The 13,870-nt window shown below is 48.8% G+C and overlaps 1 protein-coding gene across 2 annotated transcripts in view; it reads right to left on the bottom strand.

Moving 5' to 3' along the window:
* The window catches only part of LOC119466012 (nucleolar protein 4), a 133,000-nt gene extending 121,152 nt beyond the window's left edge, over positions 1-11,848 (bottom strand). For both annotated transcript variants that reach the window (XM_037726496.2, XM_037726497.2), the window contains exon 1: positions 11,443-11,848. The gene's annotated coding sequence lies outside the window, so the exon portion shown is untranslated. The remainder of the gene's footprint in view (positions 1-11,442) is intronic.
* Positions 11,849-13,870: the final 2,022 nt, after the last annotated feature.

Raw genomic sequence — 13,870 nt, 5'->3', positions numbered from 1 at the left:
TAGCATTCAAAGATCCTTCACTGCTTCTTACGCTTCCCGGCAACTGCAGCTTATGTAACCGTAATGTTTACCGGGAAACGCTAGCGGTGAACGCTATGCACGAAGGCGCGCTTTCAGGTAGAAACGCGGCCTCTTGCGTGGGCCGATCATCTGTTATTGTTTCGCGCTTTTAATATTTCAGTCTGAGAAGATTCAACATAAAATGAATGCGCTGTCGGTGCTTTCTTTCATGACATTTGTTTGTGGGCTGTCATTCTCAAAATCCGAGGAATAACATTGTAAAGAATGTAAGACAAAGTGCGAGCAACTATGGTGGTAAAAGAAAGTATTTAGTGTCTGCGGAGGGCTTGCGTGATTATGGTTCGGAATGATTTCTCGCCAGACGACGGTCGGCGCCGACGCCGGATTTTTTTTTTTTTTTTTTTTTTTGCGACACGGCTCCCTTAACGCTCTCGCGTTAACACCAAGGCGACGTCAGCTGAAACTGTTATTCATATTATTAAACATTCGTCATGTCGAGATTACAAGCTGCGCGCTTTCGGAACGCTGAGCGCGTCAAGCGTGGTATTTGAGGATGTCGCCGATCTCACGGATGCACGGGCAAAGGGGGGGTCCGAATAGCACAGCCGACGACGAGAGGGTGAGCCTTCCGAGGGGTCGTGACCTACTACTGTCCGCGTTCCTAGCTGTCGAGCCTGAACGCCTACGAAATACCGCAAAAGGTCCTTCCAAGACAGATGTCGAGAGATAAAAGGCGAAAGAGTGTTTTGAGATGGATGGCGCGAAGCACGCATAGAGTTTGCCACGCTGTACATGGGGAAGGGAACAAGCGGCACTAAAGACGAGGAGGAACAGACGCGAAAGAGACACGCAGTACACAATCTGGGACGTTAGCGCCCGGCGTTCCGGCTCGCGCCGGGGTTGAGCGAGCCCGCGTTCCATCCCGCACAGGACGGAGGGACGCGGCATTTCGCTCGCTAGCGTTGTTAACGTCGCCGCTGAAGGTGTTTCGCTCTACTCTCTCTCTCTCTCTTCTCTCTCTCTCTCTCTCTCTTATTTCCTCACGCGGCACCCGCTCTCTCTACCGTCAGCCCAGCTCGCTCGGTCGCTCGCTCGCGCGGCCGGGGCAAAGCCAGCCACGTATGTGCACGTACTACGCGTATCCCCGGCACAGCTGCCGCTCCGGCCGCCCCGCGGACCGCCGCCGCGAAGGTGGGCGCTGTCCGCAATAGGCGGCGGCAAGTGCGCGCGCGTTTCCGCTAAGCGGAGCGGCCCCAGCTGCGGGACTCCTGCGTTTGCCCCCGGATCGCCGTGCTTTCCGCGACGCTGTGGCCCGGGACACGCGGGAGTATGCGGCGCGCAGACCCGACGGAAGACGACCCCGACGCCCTATAACCGGCGTTCTGTGCATTGCTTCTCGTGCTTATCGGGTGTGTGTGTGTGCGTGTCACTGCATACTGCGTATAGGTTTGCCCGAAAATGCAGCGTAACGCCAACGCTAATAGGTGGCGTGCAAATCCACGGCCCAGCGGTGGTTGAGTGATAAGAAGGATATCTCGAAGGCTACGATTTTATTAACTGCATGCGCCGGAAGCGATCGCGGAGCCGGAAATGCGTCACAGACGCCACGTTTTGGACACTACCTCTTGGCAGAGCTTCTAGCGTAAGCCAGGTCGAGCCGCCGTGGGTTGCCGGATGCATCGAATACCTACAGCGCCGCCATAATACAAAGTGCACTTCACCCTTCCCCACGAACTAGAGTAGCACTGCCTCCCGCACCGTGACGTTGATTAGTTAAGAAAATTACTTTTGTACACAAGGAAGGCTCGCTTGGAGCTTGTTTGCAACGAGTCGCCTGACAACCGGAAAAAAAGACGCTACCCTGCAGGCCCCGGTACGTCGCTGTGACGTCACAGATTTCAGTTCATTTTTTTTATTACGTCGGTCGTTGTGGCTCAACCCACAGAAGTTCTCGAAACTTTCTAAATTCAATTAGTGGCTGCTTTAAAATACAATGCTGTCTATATTTATCGATAAAAACTTAACTAGGCCCTAGCAGATACTATCAAAATCCATGACGTCATAGCGAGCTGGTGCAGGAGCTTGAAGGCAGCGTCGCCACCTGACCTCCGTCCTTGCATCTTTACTGGTTTGCCAAGCCTTTTCTCATAATCATATTAGCTTTATGTAGTGTAGAAGGGTAATTTATTAATACAGTTTAAGTTATCTTTCCCTTCAGTATCGCTCTAAATCTTGATGCTCACGAAGATCGCTGACCGTTAGTGCCAACGTGCAAGCAGGGTCAATATAAACAAGAGCGCCACATTTACATCGAATGGCGTCTGCGGTTCTGACTTCAGCCTAGACATGAAACTGACATGCGAAACAAATACGTGCAACAAATACGCACGAAAAAATATTTCAGCTCTATACGTATGGACGATAACAAAAAAGACATACCTGTAAAAAGAAGTCATACCGGCGAACATGACATGAACGTTCATAAATGTCAAGTCCCAAAAATATAGAACAGGTATACAAGCAAGCGCAGTACTAACGTATTCGCAGTAATGCCGTGCTCCTAGATATATCTTTCTTTATTTCTCTGTATTGTATACTCTTGTATTTCTAAACGCGCCTTAGTTCGTCGTTCTGTTACTGCTGTTGCGTTAACTGCTTTAACGTTTACTATAAATAAGAGGTCGCACTTCGGTCTATGGCTTTACGTGGGACCTCGTTCTGTATTCCACAACCTGTAATTAACGCGCGACATAATAAAATTCCGTTCTTATTCTCACTTAACGCACCACTGTATACAGTCTCGGAATAGTTGAAAACTCACTACTTCATTAATACCGCCTTACCCTCCACAAAAACCGGGCGCACGGTACAGACGATTGCGGTGGCCTTTTAAGCTTTTGCGAGCGACTGCGAGCGGGAAAATGCAGACCGACGCCGGGGCGTTTGAAGCGACGATGCGAATCGCTAATCAATATCCAGCATAGCGAACTATAGCAACATCTACGGAGCACTTTTAAGATGATGAAGTTCCTGCGCTGTTTATGACGCCTTGAAAACAAATGAAAAGAAAATTATACTGCAGCGCTCACACTGCGTGCTTCATGCAGACATTTGTTGCCATAAAAAAAAAAAAATAATCAAAGCGGGAGGAAGGGGAGGGGGAGCCGGGTATGGTTTAAATATTTGTACCAGTCGTCGTAGACGCATATGCTGTGAGCATTCCAACATGTGCACGTGGACGCGTCTAGACGTCATGTTCACTAACGACACTATGCAACAGGTCGGGGACGTCTAGCGTTAACCTTTAATTGTCAGCGACTGCCAGAGAGCTGTCATTACAAGCTACGTTACTAGATTGAATGTAGTAACGTTGTTCAGTATAAAAAAAAGGGCAATAAATAAAAGAGACGCGGAGAGTCGCATAACTCTAATTTAACGCTAACGTTTTGTGCCCGAGGAAATATACCTAACTGGGCGGCCTTGACGCTGCTTTTCAATGACAACGCGTCCGCCCATGCATGCGTAAGCAATAAGTCTAGCTAGGCATAGTCGAAACCACCATGACTCGGAGGTCACCTACATCGCGTGCACTTCCTTTGAACACCTTTTCTAGCTGATTTTTCGAGCAATACTGCACCGGTTCATTTGCTGATGCAGAAAGTGCGATAGATCGAAAGTGAAACGCCCGTGTATACAGTGCATTGGATGCACGTTGAAGAGCCCCAAGTGCTCAAAATTATCAGGGAGTCCACGACTATACGGCGTGCCTCATTATGGGAGAGTGGTTTTGGCACCTAAAACCTTAGAATTTCATTTTTTTGTTAATAGACAGAAAGCGCGATCCGAGAAGATGGATCAGCTGACCAGCGAGATCATGGCGGTATACGAGGTTAACAGTAGAAGCAGAAACTGCGTGAGCTGCCGATCTGTTCCTTTGTATGAATAAATAAATAAATAAATAAATAAATAAATAAATAAATAAATAAATAAATAAATAAATAAATAAATAAATAAATAAATAAATAAATAAATAAATAAATAAATAAATAAATAAATAAATAAATAAATAAATAAATAAATAAATAAATAGAAAATTCGTCGGCCCTTTCATTCCGTGAAGATGGTTAACCAGCGAAGCTGAAACGTGCCACTCCGGTGTATATCACTGGGTCAATCCCGAGGGTTCATTAAAGTATTTCGCAATTATGAGGTTACGCGACGGAGAGAACGACGTCACTGGTGGTATGCCCGCAGTCGGCCGTCGTCGCTTGCGTTCGATGTATCGAGTTTGCTCGGCGGCGTGGTTAGCAGCATTCGCCCGCCCATTGCCGCTTCCAATTCTTCGAAATTAAATTGCTTCAAAATTAAGTCTGTCCGTCACGGCAAGACAATGAATGGCTCACACCCCCTCAAGCAATGGCTCATACCCTCGTAAACGCGGCCTCCCCATTACGACGACAGCAGAGAAGTGAAATTCTACGCTAGAATGATGAAGCGGCAACGGAGCCAGCTGTCGAAGAAGACGACGAAGACCAACGCGGGAGCAGTGGCACGAGCGCGTGCCGAGCACGAGCCCGAGCGCAAACCGAGGGGCGCCAACGAGCCAGCTGCAGAAGAAGACGACGATGCTCGAGCCAATGCTGATGATGATAGTTTTCTGTACACAGGCGATTTCGCCTAGCCATATACGATTTCGCCTAGACATATAAAGCTTCGCTTTAAAAATAAATAAAATGTTCCTTTCGCGATACTGAGCCTACAACAGATTACATTGCTGGAATGTGTTCTAGTTGTGTTGTTGCTGTTGTTTGTTCCTTCCTTGCTTCCTCTTGAACGGTGGTATGTATGCATTGACCACTAGCAATAAACCACCAGTCGTTTGTAGCACCACGTCCTCGTCTTTTTCAGTCGGCTTGCGGGCCTCGTTTGCGCGAAACCTCGCGTAACGCAATATACCAACTAGCCCATCAGTCAATTCCTGCTGTCGCTTCCGAAATCAACAGGCATCGCTTACCTTCGCTAGTTCCTTCGTAAGCAAGCACATTTCTCGTATTCTCCCGTCTTATATGTCGGTTTCTTTCATCGCCATATCGTCCTTCGCTCGGTGTAGGGTAGCAAACAGCGACGCGCGCTCTGCCCGACCTCCGCGGCCTCTTCATCATCCCTTTGTAACTGTATCAGTTATCTTTCGCCGCCAGTCTAACCTGTATACCAGTTTAGATATCTTATCAGCACACCATCTTGCAGCGTCGACTATCCTCAAGGCAGCCGATACTTTGCAGGTGGCTGCTCGAGACTTCGTATGATACGCTATATTGGAGTAATCTCGGCTCCCTACTGCAGAAACGCGAAGCGCGCTCTCGTACGGCATAAACAGTTGGGCGGCCAAGAAAAGAGGAACACTATTATTAACACAAACAAGAAACGCCGCAACTCAAGTTGAGGCCTCACACGAGACAGGAACCAGCAGAGAGGTGTAAATTTCACGAGGACCGCGCCGCCACGAACACCTTGTCGTTTGGCGGCTGCGCGCCGGCGAAATAAAGGGTAACACTGCCGCTTTATACCGTTTCCACTGGTCACGTGACCCGCATCTCCTATAGCGTTCTAATCCCCATCTGCAGCCTTCCAAAAGGCGTTGTGCTTTTGAGTTAGACCCGCTGCCGCAAAAGTCAGGAGACGACCAAGGTGCATCGTAACGGAATGCCACGACATTCGCCCAGCAAGGCCGGTAAAGAAACGTCCACCTTCCAGAAGCGCGGGCACTCAAGGCTGATGGGAGCGCAGTCGGCGGCAGTGATAAGCCAGGGACGTACAGAGTATTGACGGGGGAAAAAAAATGCAGGGAAGAGATCGATGGAGCAGGGATCGGTACAGGCATATAGGTAACCGTATAATATCAAGGTTTTGCTGAAGACTGAGAGAAGACAAAGGAGAGATAGGCAAGAAGCTAGACTGCAATAGATGTAGTGAAACCTGATTAGCTCAAGTAGGCTAGTGACTGTTTGTTGCCGTCCCGTTCCGAAGGGGGTGCCGATATAAATAATATCATCATCATCATCATCATAAGCGTGGGGTGTGAGAGAGAAGGAGGTTGCATAGCGGAAAACGCGCTGCTGCTGCTGTCACACAGGAAGCACGGCTCAGCGTCTATAAGTTGAAAGAAAAAGGGAGAGAAAAGGAAAGGAAAGATGGCGTCCAAAACATGGCGCGTATAAGGTGTTTCCGGCTGCGCAACCGCTTCTTCCGCAGCACGCAGTCAGCAAAAGCATGGCCTTCGAGATTAGCTCTTGTTACCCAGGTGGAACCGTTTCTGGAGTGTGGATGTGGACACCGTAATAGCCCCGCCTCAGCGCTGGTTGCTTATGAGTAAAAGAAACAGATCTCGAAGCCTACGTTCTTGCGGGCTGCAGGCACCGGAAGCGATTGCTCAGCCGGAAACAGGCCATGGGCGCCATGTTGTTGACCCCATGCGCCTCGATCTGTCTCTCTTTCTATATATATATATATATATATATATATATATATATATATATATATATATGTGTGTGTGTGTGTGTGTGTGTGTGTGTGTGTGTGTGTGTGTGTGTGTGTGTGTGATATATATATAGTGATAGATATAGTGTGGAGATAAAAAGGTGCTGCCGACTGATTCTACCGATTTATACACCGTTCAACGCTAACGAAGTGTTTGAGCAATCCATTCATCGACTTGACACGATAGAGACAAGGAAACGATACACGCAAAATGCATTAACGGAAGGCTATAGTAAACATGCTTACAAATATCAATCACAGCGAACACAATTTAGCATCACAGCTGCATAGGCGATACGGGCTTCATAAATTCCTGATTTAGTCGGCGAAATAGCAGTTGCAGCATCATATCGAAGTGAACGTTCGAAAACAGCTGCGAACGTAACGTTACAACTGTCGCCGCTAAACGGGGCTAGAACAGCTACAGTTAAAGCCCGCGATTGTTTCTTTTAGCGCGCTAAATTGCCAACAAACCTGTTTTGTGTAATCGAATGAAAATTAAAAAAAAAAGAACGCAAGTCCTTGGCCTTTGTGTGCCGCAGTCGCCTTTGTAATAACTGATTGTTCTCTCTCTCTCTCTCTCTCTTTTTTTGTCTAATGGCACGAAAACGTGAAGTCTTTAGTTAAGAGCAAGTTTTACCTATTGAGCTCCTATCTGAATACATGGTAGCGATGAAATCATCTTGCTCGTCAACCACGGCTCCAATTTTTTATAAAGTCTATGGCATTTAATAGGAGCTTAGCGGCCATGCAGTTGGCGCTGCTAAGCAAGAGGTCCCGGGTTCGATTTCCGACGCCATTTAAATCGCGGTGCACGTTAAGGTACCCCAGGTGGCTAAAATTATTCGCGCGTCCCCCCTCTACAGCGTGCCTCATATCGGGACGCTGCCACGTCAAACCCCAAACTTAAAATAAATAAATAAATAAATAAACCAAATGAATAGGAAAAGTGAAAATCTATTAACGTTAAGTAAGTTATTAATTGAGGTCATCCGCTCTTTTGATTTCTTAAAATAATAAATCTTGAAGAAAGAAGAAAAAAACTCAAGTATGGATATTTTAGTTTTTTTCCTTTACTTTTCTTTCTCTTTTCCTTTACAACTCGACTTTGTTTTTATTTTTGTGTTTTTCTTCTTAGAGTTGCTGATTCTCGACAATATTAATAAAAAAAAAGGGAGGCGCTAAATAAAAATACAATTTCACACAGCCAGTATAACTTTGCTATGTTTCTTAAGTGCAGCCAATTTAATTCAAATCACAAATGGTTGTGAAATGAGAGCACTTCTGCGTTTCAAGTGTACTTGAATTAGGTAAATGGAAGTTGGCATATGCAGAGTTAAACCATTCTTTCAACTTTTCTGTAGTTAATTAGCAGTTAACTTTTATTCACACTTGTGTATTTTTGTGCTGCGATTGTCTATTCTGTTTTTCACTTTTTCAACGCCCTTGAAAAATATTTATTTTAGTGCTTTTTTCCCCCCTTCTTTCTCGCGTTTTTCCTTTTTTTTTTTTTTTTGCTGCTGTATAGCTATCACTTTCAACATTTAGCGCTCACAGGACGTGTCAATAGATTCGCTGATGATGATGCCTTCTTTGGTATTCCAGGACTGCCGAAAGGGTAATAATTATATGAAACAATGAATTCCATGGCACGTATTTAACTTGCCCAATTATGGTTGCAAGAGATTACCAGCCTACCACGATTTCATTTTCTCTTTTGTATTTCCGTAGTTTTGCTTCACCACCACAGATATACTCAATTTGTCAACCCCACAGCACCAAATTCTAGCGGCAGTATAATTTCGTATTGCTGTCCTGGCGCCTGGGCTACGAATATATACTCCCAAGCATCGGATTTACGAGAGGGCCAACAGAGCTATACCTTCCCTTGTTTCTCGACGTGAAATGTACTGGTTAAGCCTCTCTCGCCAAAAGTTTTCACCATCCTGACCTGCACGATAAACCTCGTCCTTCAATTCGTCGAGGCGTTAGGTTGAATATAACGTTTGACTTGGCGTTTCTTCAAGTTTTACACCCGTTGTAGTCGTCATTCATGTCCATTTAGTGAACGTCTAAATATGGCGCGTACAACACCTAACGGAAAGACGAAGCAAACACTGTTTACACCTCTCGAAAGGACACTCAAGAGTAGAATTTTATCAGTATAGAATGGTAAGTGATCCTTTCAAAATCAAAATTCCGTAACCTGTAGCGCATACACGGCGTAACGTATGGTACACCGCACGACGTCACTGCGCAATTAGCTTCAAGAACGCAGCGGTGTGTAGTACTTCGCAATGCTTTATATAGAGTGTGCAACATGACTTCAAACATTGTATCACAACTGTAAGCAGCATCGTACGTTAACGCGCTTGCATGTTTGCCGCCGAGGACGCACAACTATCGGAGCGGAATCAAACGTAAATAATCTATCTGCCGGGTCCTATACCAAGTCATGACCAGCAGCTTACCGCTATCCTTGAAAAGTGTACAATCATCGCATTGCACCGGCCCTAGAACAACATATGGGGCCGAAACTTCGATGTTAACAAAAAAGCTTGAGGAGAAGTTGCTGTGCAACGACGGATAGAGCGAAAAATGATAGGGAACAGGTTAAGAGACAGGGAGACAGCCTTGTGCATTTGAGAGCAAATGGGGGTAGCCGATATTGTATAGTTGAGATTAAGAGTGTACTAAATGAAGCTGGGCAGGTCATGTAATGCGTAGCGCAGATAACAGGTGGTATATATTAGAGTTGCAGAATGGGTGCTGATGGAAGGGGAAAGCGAGCTCGATAGTATAAACCGCAGAGAACTATAACCGGTGTGATGAAATTAGGAAACTTGCAGTAACCCGATGGCGCGGAGTGCGAAATCTAAGCCCACAGTTTCTCCGAAGGCCGAGAGTAAAACAAAGGAGAAAAAGAAAGTCAGAAAAGAAGATAAAAATAATAAAGGAGAGGTTGTGACGTCAAAGTAGGCGATGACCTAGCCTGCGCTGAACAGAAACAAGTCGTTTGCTACGATGCTAAGCGACGATTCTCGCGACAGGTGTGAACTACTACAGCGTTGTTAGTAGCTGCCACGAGAACAAATCCGCTACCGCAACGAAAGGTTCGCTAAAACTCCCGATTTCGTTCCGCGCAATGATGTGAATGTACGGTATGGCGCGTCCCTGACCCCGCTCTTTTCTCGGGACACGAGCGCACCTTTCTTATTAATCCGCATCTTCACGTGGGAAAATAGGAAGTTTTAGCGAACCCCTTATTACAATAGGGAACGTGTTCTCTTAGCTATAGTAACAAGGCTGTATAGACCGTAAAACATCCTCGTTACTACATACTAAGATAATACATTCCTAGCGTAACGAAAGGCCCGCTAAATCTCTCTAAATTTATTTCACGCTCCGACGCAGCAATATAGAAAGGGGCGCGCTCGGGTCCCGCTCCGGGCGCGGGACCCGAGCGCGCCGAGCGGAATCTCCCGCCGACAACTCCAGCGCACGTACGGAGAAAAAAAAAAAAAAAAAGTGTGACGTCACAGCCAACGATGCTACACGGCAAGCGGCCGTCAGCCACGACGCAGAGCAAGGACTAAGCTCGATTCAGGCAGTGAGAGGGGGTAGGGAGAGAGAGGGGGGAGGGGAGGGGGGGGGGGGTCAAATCGAACAGAACCGCGCTCCACGCGGAGCCATGGAGTTTTTCCCGAGCTTCACGGAGACCAATGACCGATCGAAAGTCCGAAATTGGCCACGGAGATCTCTCGTTCGCCCGGCGCCAAGTATTCGTCCAAGATGCGATGCGCAGCTTGGAAAGACGGCCACCGTGTTACGAAATCAGTGTGGCATACGATTGGCCCACTCTTCGATACGTCGTTGGAAGAGTTCCTGGTGCCGGAAACTTCGCCCTCCTTTAGCTGTGGGTGACCGTTCGCACTTACTCGTTAGCAGACGAATGAACCCCTTCGACAACCACACGATTAGCGTTGAAGCAATAACGCGGAAGACTTCGGTTTAATTGCGACAATTTGAGACTTATTGTGACCGCAAAAAATGAGCTGGTAGGAACGGTGGGAGCGGCAGTTGCATCTCCCGGCGTCCCGAACAAGGATATATTTGACCTTAATCCCGCAAGGAAACGGGGGACGCAAACAGGTTAGCTCGGCTCACGACGGACCGCATAACGGGAGCAAGCGAGAGAGGCGAACACTTGATAAATGTCAGCGCGCAACAGCTGTCCTATCCGCGGCACTCGAATCAAGTGCACCACCGGCGGAAGAGAAGCGGACGAGCTCATGTTTTGGCTCGAGTAATGACCGTTCACGTAACATCGAAGCGACAAACGATGACCAACTCCACGTGTCCGCGAGCCAATGCGCAAAACTGATGAACTCCTGCGAGGCAGGCGGCTTAACGTCAAACGAGCCGCGCGATCGAGAAGTCTTACGAAAAAAGAAACAAAAGCAACAACAAATCGAGGCGCCCTCTCAAGATGCGGCGCGGATGTCGTCCGCGTGGCTACGCATGCAACAAGGTACGACGAACAAATGCCACGACACACCGAAGCCCGGCTCGTGGTTTTAAAAAGGCCGCAGGGGAAACGGCGAGTCGGCAGGGATGCCGAGGAGGTACAGCTCGACGCAACAACGGGAGCGACACGACAGGCCACCGTACGACACGCGACTTTCGGGACAGTCCGCGTGGCAGCACACGAAATACCACAACACACACGCACACACGAACACACACTGCGAGAAACTGGCCGGCGGGACATCAGCATAGGCGACGGGGTCGCCAGCAGCTGACAAGACGATCACGGCCCCCCCCCCCCCCCCCCCCCCCCGGAAAAAAAAAATCGCTAGCAGACGACGCGGGAAAAACACTCACCGCTCCTGCAGCGGCAGCCGGTGTGGGGGGGACCCGGGGTTAGGCTTAGCCCTGGGTCGGGCGTCCCACGGCAGGCGGCTGCGTCGGCGTCGAGTCGGTCCCGGCGTGGCTGCGGCGACTGTGCTAATAGCGGCGGCGCCGGGTCCTGCTGCCGCCGCCGCTGCTGCAGTTGGCGTGGTTCCTGGAGCGAGAGCGCGTCGGCGGCGTCCAAGCAACGGCGGAGCAGGCCGGCTGCGTTCAGCTGCCTGCCTCGCGGTGTGCGCGCCCCTAGCCAGGCTCGTCCCGGCAGAGGCTCTGCCCTCCTCCGCCACCCCGCCGCTCTCTCCGAACGCGAGCAACGTTCCTTCCTTCGCTCGGGAGGCCCCGCGCCAGCCAATGGGACAGACGCGCGCGCACCGCCCTTCTTCGCGCCGCTCGGCGCGTTGTGTGTGTGTGTGTGCGTGTGGCCGCCGATACTACAGCCGGCGCGCGGGCTCGGGTCTCTCTCTCTCTCTTTCTCTCCCCACGGCCGAGGCAGCAGCAAGTGCGCCTCGTGGCAAACCCCCTTACCTTACTGCGATTCGGGCCGGCGCGTTTCGTTTGGCGACTCCTTTCATTCGAAACTCAATCGCGAGTTTTCTTTCTCGCCGTCGTCACTATAGGGCAATCGAAACTCTTTGACAATCTTGTTAGCGAGGGAGTGTGTGTGTGAATCTGCAATGCTCTCGCGGGACGCATAGCTCCGCTAAGCTCGGTCGCCCGTTCGATTACGCTCCTGACGTTCTCCTCCTCTAGAAGTTTTCTTGCGAGACGACCTGTTGAACCGAAGAGCGCGCGACATAGCATTCTTTTGAGAAAAACGAGCGCTCGCTCGCGCTGACCCTGGCGTTAGCAAATGTCAGGATGCCCTACAGTGTCATGTTTTCGCAGGAATCGTAGCAACCAGCGTAAGGCGCGGCAGTACGAACAATGAAAAAAGGCGTGTAATGTTCAGCCGCTTTCTGTTGCTCTTGTTTGGGCCCGCTCTTTAAACGCCGTAATTGTTTGCGCATTATACGATGATCTTGTCGCCGTTTGGCGATGGAGCCGACGTCTTAGGTTTTCTCTTCTTGTGCGAGTTGTGCTAGGAGAAGCTGGCTTCCTCCGACTCGTTAACCAGTTACGGCCCGCTGAATTCTTAGGAGTCCTCTGTAAGCAAGGTTGTCATTCTGGACAACGTTAGACTGTGCCATATTGCCAAATTCGCCAGCTTCTCAGCGCTGATTGGCTCAAAGAGCGGATACGCGTTTTGTGATTGGCTGAAAATTACAACAGGGAAGACTCCGACGTCACGGCGGTATTTGATGGTGTTCAGAACAGCTTCCCAGGATCACGCTAGTGGCCACTTATAGGCATGGCTCAGACTTGCCTTGCTTTAATGGTCAATGAGGTCAGATGAATGAAGTAGCGGTATACTGATAACATGAAAAAATGCCTTTACGACAAGCGCGCAGGTAACTTCTCGTTTCCCTGTGGCGCGCAGGATGTTTACTCGTAACATGAAACAGAGCCACATCTGATGAGTAGGGCAGAAACCATGTTGTTGCAAGCGAGAAACTTGCGTATGCGGAGGAGTAATCGGTGACAGCGTGCATTGTCGTTGTGCAGCATCCAACTCCTCGTGCGTCCCAGATCGGGCACTCTTCTCCTAACGGCCTGTCTCAGAGGCAGACGCCCTAAAACTCTCTATTTACAGTCTAGCCGTTCGGGACGAATCACTGATGCACAATACCGTGAAGGCCGAAAAACACGATGACCATGCACTTTGTAGAGCTTTAGACATGTGTAACTTCTTTTTTTTTTTTTTTATGGGGGCGGGGGGGGAAGGGGATTGTCGTGGAGACGTTGGGCTTTTCCACTGCGACGACTGCTGCTTCGTCTCAGGGTCGTACCCGTACGTCCACGTTTCGTCCCTATAGTGGTGACCTTCGACGTCAGAGACAGGTAATTCGTAAGGATTCGCTTCCGTTTATTTCGCTCTCTTCCCAAAATTGAAAACCCAGCTCAGAGGTCGCCATTTCGACACGATGTCATTAAATCAAGTTCTAACTTGAAGAAAGGTGTTCGACTCGTTGAGGGAAGGAGACTTCCAGGACGTATCCACAAAATGGCGGGAACGCTGAGATTGTTTGTATTGCTGTGCAAGGGGACTATTTTGGAGGTGAGAATGTTTTGACCATGACCTGTTTTGAAGAAAGTAACAAATTACTTCCTTCAAAACAAAGCCAGTCTCGAAATATTTTGGTACCGCATAGTATGAGCAGCATCATGATTTGCTGCATTTTTTTCTCACGAACAATTCTTACGTAAGCGCTTCTTGCGGATACGGACCCAGGGCCCACGCATATTCACAGAACCGACCTTACGCTATAACTGTTCGGAAGCGCAGAGGCCAGGCAGTCGTAAACAT

The sequence above is a fragment of the Dermacentor silvarum genome, chromosome 10, assembly GCF_013339745.2.
Source record: "Dermacentor silvarum isolate Dsil-2018 chromosome 10, BIME_Dsil_1.4, whole genome shotgun sequence".
Taxonomy (NCBI): domain Eukaryota; kingdom Metazoa; phylum Arthropoda; class Arachnida; order Ixodida; family Ixodidae; genus Dermacentor; species Dermacentor silvarum.
Note: the sequence above shows the minus strand (reverse complement) of the source record. Positions and strands in the feature narration are given on the sequence as shown.